This window comes from Terrapene carolina, unplaced genomic scaffold (genome assembly GCF_002925995.2).
Source record: "Terrapene carolina triunguis isolate 2854851 unplaced genomic scaffold, T_m_triunguis-2.0 Scaffold66, whole genome shotgun sequence".
In the NCBI taxonomy this organism is placed as follows: Eukaryota; Metazoa; Chordata; order Testudines; family Emydidae; genus Terrapene; species Terrapene triunguis.
The window spans coordinates 22,507,721-22,517,678 of record NW_020664417.1 but is presented as its reverse complement, the minus strand read 5'-3'; positions in this window follow the sequence as shown (position 1 = coordinate 22,517,678).

The following is a 9,958-nucleotide window of genomic DNA, read 5'->3' as shown; positions in this document are numbered from 1 at the left end:
AGAGCAATGTTTCCTAGGTGGTTTGCAAACCTAGAGATAAACATGTAACAGAAAAGACCAGGAATTCTGTTTGGGCCATGCTAATTTTAGAATGGCAGCAATACATCCAGGAGATATCAGAGAAACAAGCTGAATGCAGGATTGGTGAGAGGGAGACAGGTCACGCGGAAAAATTTTGAAAAAAGATGTAGTTTTATTTAACGTATGGACAGTTTTCTTTAAAAAGTAGGACTTTTCCCCAATTAAATCTTTAAAATAGATTGTTTACTTTTTAAAAAAAGAAAAGTAAAATTGTATTAGTGTATTGGTTCTCTTTGGTTCATTAGCAGTACGTGATGTTACAGTCTGAGGCTTGGATTTATACCTTAGAACAGGGATGGCCAACCTAAGCCTGAGAAGGAGCCAGAATTTACCAATGTACATTGTCAAAGAGTCACAGTAATAGGTCAGCAGCCCCCCATCAGCTCCACTCCCCCCCCCCCCGGCTCCCAGCGCCTCCCGCCCACCGGCAGCCCCGCCGATCAGCGCCTCCCCCTCCCTCCCTGCACCTCCCGATCAGCTAGTTCGTGGCATGCAGGAGGCTCTGAGGGGGAGGGAGAGGAGCGAGGGCACTGCAGGCTCAGGGGCGGGAAGGGGTGGAGTGGGGGCAGGGCCTGTGGCAGAGCCAGGGGTTGAGCAGTGAGCAACCCCGGCACATTTGAAAGTTGGCGCCTGTAGCTCCAGCCCCAGAATCAGTGCCTATACAAGGAGACACATATTAACTTCTGAAGAGCCGCATGTGGCTCCGGAGCCACAGGTTGGCCACCCCTGCCTTAGAAGGATGACCATCAGCTTGCATTCTTGAGCTCTAGGTGCCACATCAAACTAGGTCCCTCCTGAAACCTGACAACCATACGACACCCTGGAGCCCTATTCTTCTACTGCAGGATAAAAGTATTTGTCATTGAGTTCAATATGAGCAATTTATATCCTGCAATATAGCATCCTAGTTAGGTATAAGGGTTAGGGATCCCTGTATTGCCAAAAGCTTTATGGGCAATAAAATAGATGCAATGCAAAAGCCAGGGGAATGAGAGTGTCTATGATGGCGATAAAAGCAAAAGAAGGTTACAAACTAGCTCTGGGTCAAGCCATAAATAGGGTGACCAGATGTCCCGATTTTATAGGGACAGTCCCGATTTTTGGATCTTTTTCTTATATAGGCTCCTATTACCCCCACCCCCACCCCCGTCCCGATTTTTCACATTTGCAGTCTGGTCACCCTAAGCCATAAAAGGCAAGTGAGTGTAAAAAGGCCCTGATACCACAAGGAGACCTGGAGAAGAAGAAGTGTCAGGCAGGAGAATATGAGAACACAAGTTATTCGATGGGGAAAAGAAAGGAGATTGTGATAAATTGAACAGCTTGACTGAATACAAAACAAAAACGAGAGAGAAGGAAATAGCTGAATAGAAAAAATAATGAATCATAGGCTGGTTTTACAGCCTGTGTGCTTGCTTTTTTTATTTCTGTAAAACAGAAGTTTGTCCTGGAAAATAATGGCAGAAAAAAAAGGGCTATCAGGGTTTGCCAAATGAAGTATACTGCAAGGGCATTCAAGTGAGTAAAATTTGCTCTCAGCTATCTTATCATGTAACCACTAACTTGTTTTTATTTCAAATGGCCTACAACAGGTGCCAGAGTCTGCACAAAGTGTATTTCGTACCTTGTAACAGCTGTGAATAGTGTACACACTGAAATACTAAAGAAACGTTACATGACGAGACAGTATCATATGGCCCAGGGCAGGTTCAGAATTTAAAATATTTCCTTGTCTTGAAGTTAAATTGGGTCTCTACAATATTTGTTCTGTAACTTAACACCAAAAGATTTTGACAGATGTATATAGATAGAGGGATAGAAAGAGCTGGTTATAGGAACCTGCAACATGTGTGACATGAACAAAAGGCTATAGCTATTGGGAATGGGCTACAATTTTTCCTGTACTGTTGATACTTTCTGTAAAATTTGTTTGGATGGGTGGTTATTCCCAGAACACAATTGGGCAATTTAATGCAACTGTGCTATTGGTTAAAATGTTTCTATGGTATCTAACAACTCACTTGATTGATGGATTTCTACTGCAATGTGCAAACTGTGACATGGATTCAGAATCATGAAAGGGAGTCATGAGACAGGTGGAGTTTGCTATGAAAAAGCAAGTTTTAAAAAAGGTATACAACCTTAACTCTGCCCTTTTATGTGTAATCAGTTATGACAGGACCTTTCATTATGTTACCATAATACTAAGTAAAATTACTTTTCAGCAAATAAAATGTGTTTGGGTGTAATATATACTGCATGAGCCAGCTAACTCCTCAACTGGTATAAATGGCATAGTTCCATTGACTTTAATGGAGTTATGCTGATTTGTGTCACTTGATGATCTCTGTGTATACACTGTATATTGCTCCATATATACATATGCCAAAACAAATTTAAATGGCCAAATTACAAACCTAACTAAAATGAGGTTTGCAATGAAAATGTTGTCAGGCACTTACAGTAGTAGCTTAAGCAGTACCAGTGCTGCAGGGTAAAGAAACTAGAACTGCAGCTTTTTCTAATTAATCAAGTGAGAACAGCAGAAGGAGTCGAGGAGGAAGTACCGGTAAGTGGCTGAAGGAGTGAACATGAAGATCAACAATCTTTATACAAAGGCCAGTAGGCTTCACAGAAATGGCTACTGGTATGCAATTTAATATGAAAAAGATATCTATTATTTCAGGTTAATCTCAGTAACCTGAGCAGATTTATTTACAGTTTTCAGTTCAAAGCAATTAAATGTCATCATATCAATAAAGGCTTTACAGAAATATCATAAATGCATATCCCAGTAACTCCCCTCTTTCGCTATAAGGCTCTCCCAAAGCAAGGAGACAGACAGACACAAATTTGTTTGTTTTTTAAGTAAAAAAGCTGCTTCCCTCATCAGATGTGATGAAATTTTAAAAATCAACACATATTCTCAGAGGCATAAACAGAAATGGTTATGTATATAACCATCTATCTGTATGTGTATCTGTTTATATGACATTTGATCCCTTTAACCTAAAAACTGTAAATAAATCTTGGCAGTATACTGAATAACCTTTAGCATTAAATATAATGGATAACTAGTTTCATAGATCAAGCTTCTTATAATGTGATTTTAAATGCATCACATTCATGCTCTGCAAATAAAGGATCAGTGGCTACTTCCATAATAAACATAATTTAGAAGGGGATTATAATTAATCTGTTTTAATTCATTCCACATTGAACCAGTAGTGTTTATTCACAGTTCAGAAGTTAACTTTAAAAAAAAAAATTGTAGATGAAAGACGTCTCCATTACCTCATGTTTTCTTTGCTGAGTTAATATGTAAATAATAAAGTATTGCATCAAATAAAGTATCTATTAATATCTGTATGCATATGCACAGTCTACTCGCCTGTTCTAAATGTCTTAAAATCTGCACGGTTTTTCATATTACCTTGAAATTTGGTGTGCCTTATGGAACCAGGATACTGTCAGTGATCCAAATTTGAGGCAATTTGACCAAGGATTTCCTGAGATACAGCTCCTGGAAAGAGACAGCTTTCCTTAAACCTGACACATTCTGGCAAATTTTTTTAGCTCACAAATAACAATCACACCAGGGCTCAAATCATTGCCCTGCGATCTCAGATGCTCACGGGTGACCCCATCAGAGTGCATGGCACCCACCAGTCCTTTGGGGGAAATCAAATTAAAACATTATTTGGAAAAGAGTTTGCTTCTCCAATTAGATGTGCTAAGGCTCCCATGTCTATTCACATGTCTAATGGAGTACACTGCGCATGTGCAGAGAGAAGCTAAATATCTGGAAAACTGCCTCTATTATCACAGGACCTGGGTGGCTCTGAGGGTGTTACAACCATTAAATCCAAACACCACCTCAGGCATTGTGACTTCAAATCCAAGCCAAAGCAGAAATCTGAAGAAAAACAAACCAGGCATACTGCCTCTATCACAGGGGATTTCTGTTTTCAGTAAATCTAATATGTGTACAGCAGAATATTCAGAAGGTGCTGAAACTATTTTTAAAAAAGAAAATAAACTACCCAAGCAAATGCTTATTGGTGGGGGAAGATGATTAAGGCTGGAAAAGTAGATAGGAATAGGGGAAGAAGTGTTAGGAGATCAGGTGACAGGGAAGGGCGGAACACTGGGAAGGGTGACATGGGGTTAAGTGACAGAGGTAGTGAGGAAGAAAAAGGGTAGGGTCAGACCCACATTCCTTTCCCATTTGTGTGCTACCATCTGTGAGCATCTGCCCATCTATAGGAGTGTGTGTCATCCCCCCCATCCTTGTCTCCCCTCATATGAACCAGGATCTGGAGCAGGCTTGCCTACCTGGGAAGTCTGAGCACCTCCCTACACCCCATAAAGTGGGATCTGGGGTTCACTCCCTACTGGGGATGTCTGAGACCCATTCCCTGCCGCATTGTGTGAGTGCCAGGATCTGTGGGCCCCTGGCTCCCTCTTCCCTCATGTGAGCTAGATTCTGGGGGAGAGATTCTCTGGGGGTGTCTGAACTCCTCTCCCTATCCCCCTATGTGAACCAGGATCTGGGGAAGCCCTGCCCTTATAGGTGGCTTAGAAGAGGCATGTTCAGATGGACCAAGAACACACTGCTGAGACTCGGGTGAGGAGCTGAGACTGGATATGTCTGACACATATCAGAAACTCTCCAGCACTGGGGAGGGTGGAAGGGAACACCTACAGACATAAATGGAGCAGTTTACATGTCTCAGAGCTATTGTTTCAGGACATATGCACCTCCACTGTTTATTCTCTTTCAGCTGAGAACATCTCATTGAGATGAATGAGCCATTTCATACCTCTCTGAGCTTGCTATGCTGCTGATGGATATGCAGGAGCGCCGCCAGCTTTTTTGCCACCCTAGGCGGCGGAAGGTCCTGCCCCCAAAATGCCGCCCCCGACAGAGGTGGCGGAAGGTCCCGCCCCCGAAATACTGCCAATGACCGGGGCGGCTGAGGATCCGGCCGCCGTGGTCACCGCCCCCCAAATGTTAGTGCCCTAGGCGACCGCCTAGGTCGCCTAATGGGTTGCGCCGGCCCTGTGGATATGTACAGCCTCTCCCCTCCATTTTTCTCCCTCAAATTTCATACACTATTTTAATAGAGCACCCAGCTCTGCTCTAGCTAAGGTTGGGACATCCTATTTGTTAAACTGATAACGCTTCTTAGTGCTCTAATATCTGTGGTCTTACACAGATTGTCTTGAAATTTGTTATGCCTTGTGAGAGGGTAGGATTGGGTTAGTGATCCAAATGTGGGGCCATTTGAGCAAGGGGTTCCTGAGATACAACCCCCTCCCCCAGAAAATCCCCCCCAGCATTTCATTAATTTCACAGATTCTAGCAACTCTGAAGTTTGAAATCCACTGTGGGCAGAAATCTGACAATAGACTGTAAACATTTGGGAAAAATCTGCATCTGGCAAGGCGTGGTGTTTTTTTGTTTGTTTGTTTGTTTGTTAAGAAATGTAATCTGAGTACAGTAGAATATTCAGAAGGTGCTGAAAAGAAAATAAATTACATCTTAAAGTTGGTAGAGTCCTTCTGCCTGGCTGGATCCAAGCTAGGTAAAGCTGTCAGTACCAGATGTGGCTGCTTGCCAGAGAGTTTTCAATCTAGAGAGCACTAGCAGTCTTCTTGGTCAATGCAGGAAGCTTGGTACTAGGGGGTTTAGGAGCCTCAACGATACCCATACCAGGACAAAAGGTCTCCTTACTGACTCATTTTTTAGGCAAATTACCCATTTTCTTCAATGCCTCCCATCAGGGGACTTACGTCTCTTTTTTGGGGGGGAGGGGGTTAAGCTAATCTCTGAGGCTGCTCCATGGTTCTTATCCAATGGAGCTACAGAGGAAGTTGAAGGGGCACCCTGACTGGTCAACCCTGCCGTAAAAAGGGGTAGCTGGGCCTCGACTTGGAGGACACCTGAGGAGCTGCTTAATACTGTCCTTCCTCAGTTTCTTGGACCTGCTTATGAATCCAATGCAGGTCTTACAAATCGACAGAATGTATGTCTCCCTCCAGACAGAAGAGACATCTGGAATAACCCATCACTGAGGGGAAAAGACCACCTACAGGTCTGGCAGGATTTAAAACCAGGATTTGGGGCATACTCCGTAAGAAAAAGAAATGAAGAAGCACCAAACAAAGAAAGTCTCAAACAAAGGGAGAGGCCCTAAGCTGGAGCAGAGCCTGGCCACGAAATAAAGAGGGGTGGAGAACCCCCTGCCCCCCTCCCCCCCCCCAAAAAAACCTCCCACAAATTTGTGCAAGCCAAGTATAAATAAATGAATAAAGATACAATTTTAGGAAGAAAGTTAAGGAAGCTAGCTAGGACTAAGGGAAGGCTAACTAATGGACACAACAGAGCTCTCTCATATTGAAACTAGCGCTGTTTCACTATTTTAGGAAAGTAGCTAGAGTCAGGAGTCAGCGAAGGGTGTGCGCACACTTCATGGCAGGGAGCAGGTGGAGTTTCAGTGCCGGAGGGACCTCCAAGGCTGGACTGTTTCTCAGCCCTCAGTGCTGCTCCATTTTTGCTAGTTCCTTTTAAGAGTATTCCAGTTACATCCCTGAATTATTTCAGTGACACTTTTATGATAAATCATTACTGTATCAATGGTGGAACTGCAATGGTTCTGTTACAATGGCACACATTGGATACAACCTCCATAAAAACTATGAACAATCTACAGCATCCAGGGCCGTCCCTAGGGTGGTGCAGGGCCCAGGACAAATCAGCCTATGTGGGCCCCCCTTAACATTTTTTATACTGCTGAAGTCCCTTTCCAGGTTCTCATGCCGGGGATGCTCCGGCTCAGGGGGAGCCTGGCTGGGCTGCTGGAACTGCAGCCCCGGCAGGTTTGGCGTGTGATTCACTCCTGGTCTGCAGCCGCAGAGCTGGTGATGCACTGCGGTGGGGGCGGAGCAGCTGGGTAGGATTGGTGCTCAGGGTTGGGGGCCCTGCTGCAGACCTGGTGCACAGCATGATCGGGCCACCCTGCGGTCGGGACCGGGCAGACCTCAATTCCCTTTTAGAGGCTGCATCTAGGATGCACCATATTGGCCTAACTGCTCCCTTGGGCTCCCCTGAGGGACCAGCTCCACTACTGGGACTCCCAGGCCCTGAAGGGACGTGCGCAGCTTCGAGCTGCCAGCAGAGCTCGGGGCCAAGGCTGCATTACGTTCTGCAGGTGTCTGTGTGTGTAAGTGCCGCAACTGAGCCCCGCACCGTCTCGGGAGCAGCCCACAGGGGCAGGTGCTTCAGAAATCTCTTCCCGCCGATGAGTGTGGGCCCAACCGCCACTAAGCCCCTGGGCCGGCCTGTCCCCCTGGCCAGCCTAGTGCCCCCTGAATGACACATGCACACTGAAGCACGGGGGTCCCCAAAGCGTGGGCCTGGAAAGGTCGCCTGCATTACTTAGAAATGAGTCCAAGTATGATAAGGAGACTCAATTCAATTCCTTGGTCCACCACAGACTTCTTGTGTAACCTTTGGCAAATCATTTAGCACTTGATCCTAAGAACTATGTTCAATGGGAAGTGAGGGTACTCAGCACTTTGCAAGACTGAGCCCTTAGTCTGTGCCTTAGCTCCTCATGTGTAAAATGGGGATAATAAGACTTCCCTATCTCACAGAGATGATGTGAAGATAAATACATTAACGACTGTGAGGTGCTCACATACTATGCTAAGGAGGACCATAGAGGTCTGACAGACTATTCTGAGAGCTTCATGAAAACACAATCCTACACACTGATTGGCTGGTCACAAGGTTAAACTTTAATAAGAAAGATAAGGGTAAAATACAAGGACCAGGAAACTCACAGTTATAACTGACCTACTATCTTTAATTTAGCTCAGTATGGCAGCACCCTTAGGGCACTGGTTGATCTTATTTACAGTAACACATGTGCTGCAGTGCTGAAGGCACAGTGGGAGGAATTAAGGATTAGAGTATCAGCTTCTGAATTCTCCATCTTCAGTGGGTTTAAATCTGAACCTTAATGTTAGGTTTTTTTAAGGTGGGTTTTTCTGTGTTTAATTTCTAAACCATTATGCACATGCACATTCTTTTAAACTGCCAGGTAACTTTGTTCGCATATGGAACTGAAATATAACCTTTAATTTTAAAGCCTATACTTTAGAAAATTATGTGTTTGAGCTGCTGAGACTTTTGGAAGGTGGGAGTGGTATGCCAACCACAAGAGAAACAGAAAGCCACAAGAGAATTTTTGTGCTGTGAATAATGAATCAGGAATTCAGCGACAGAAAGTATATACCCCACTCTTTCATCTATACTCAGACTCTTTCCTAAAGCTATTCTTGTCTTCTGCAGTCATTGTTGAGACACACTAAGACAAGTTCAGACCTGGTATAAGCAGATAAAACTTAAGTCAATGGAGTTGCACTCGCCTACTCCAGAGCTGAATCTGTCCCAGGGTTGGACCGAAAGTAAATAATAGGTAAGGTACAGTTGTTTGGGGGGAAAAAATCAGTTTAAGGGAATAATGCTTCCCAATTTCTTCTCTGTCAGAATATCTGGTACTTCACTGAATTAATCATACAAACCATGGTCTAAGGAAGATCCCCTGGCACTCTGCCAAGGAACAAAAAGACTCTTTGGTACTAAAGGCCAATGAGCATTTGTTTGTCTGATGCAATACCTGAAAATCTTTGGGCTAAGCTGCAACCCACTGCATGCAGACACTGACCTGACACTGAGTTCCTGATGTTTACATCTTCATTAATTGCCACTATCATGGCATTTGCTGTACCTTAAACAGAGCACTTTGGTAACAAACCTCTGTGGGAGCAAGGTCACATAGACAAGTAGTTAGGATGACTGCTAGCCTCCTACACACTAAATATACGTCATACAGTCCATGTATGTGTGTGTGTAGACACTACCCCCCTCCCCATATGCCCCACCCGGGAACAGCTGAATGAACAGACTTTAACTCTGCTGTAACTTGTCCAGCATGTTCAGTTTTGTAGGCCCATTTGGTTCAAACAAGATTTAGTTCCTGATTAAATCTGTCACATTTTATTTCTGTCTTCTTTAAGGTGATTATTAAAACTATGTTGTAGATCGCTCATCATCCCTTTCTCAAATTTTAATCAACACCTTGAATAGGTAGAGTATTATTCATTGTCAATTGTTATGTCCTTTGGAACAAAAAGTAGTAATAAACTCTGTTTAGAGTATATGGAGGTGTCAGAACCTTTTTACTCATACATTATATTTTTAATGTTACCCTGCCCTTAAAATTAATTTAGCTCTCTTCTCCTTCCTTATCTTATTAACTAGCCTGAATAACTAAGAGGAAACGGTTACTTACTGTAACTGTGGTTCTTCAAGAAGTGACGCAGACGTGTATTCCAAGTAGGTGCGTGCATGCCCCATGCGCTGGAGACTTTTGCCTAGCAGTACCCATAGAGGGGCAGTGCGCACGCCTTGTGTCTGAAGCCCCTCCCCTGGCTATATAAGGCATTGCTGCCCCGACCCCCCTCAGTTCCTTTGCACCAAACATCCCAGGGAAGAGACTCTGATGTAGGGGATGGAGGGTGGGTCATGGAATACATGTGCAAATCACGTTTCGAAGAACCACAGTTACAGTAAGTAACCATTGCTTCTTCTTCTTCTTCAAGTAGATACAGATGTGACTCACAAGCATTCCCCTTTATAGCAAGTGGGGCTTGAAGTCTAAAGGAGTAAGGATCATAGGACTGCTCTTCTGACACTAGCGTCTGCTCTGGAAGGTGCAGTGATAGCATAATGGTCCATAAATGTACGTATGGACAACCATGTGGCTGCCTTGCAAATGTCTAATATGAAAATGTCACTGAGGAACAC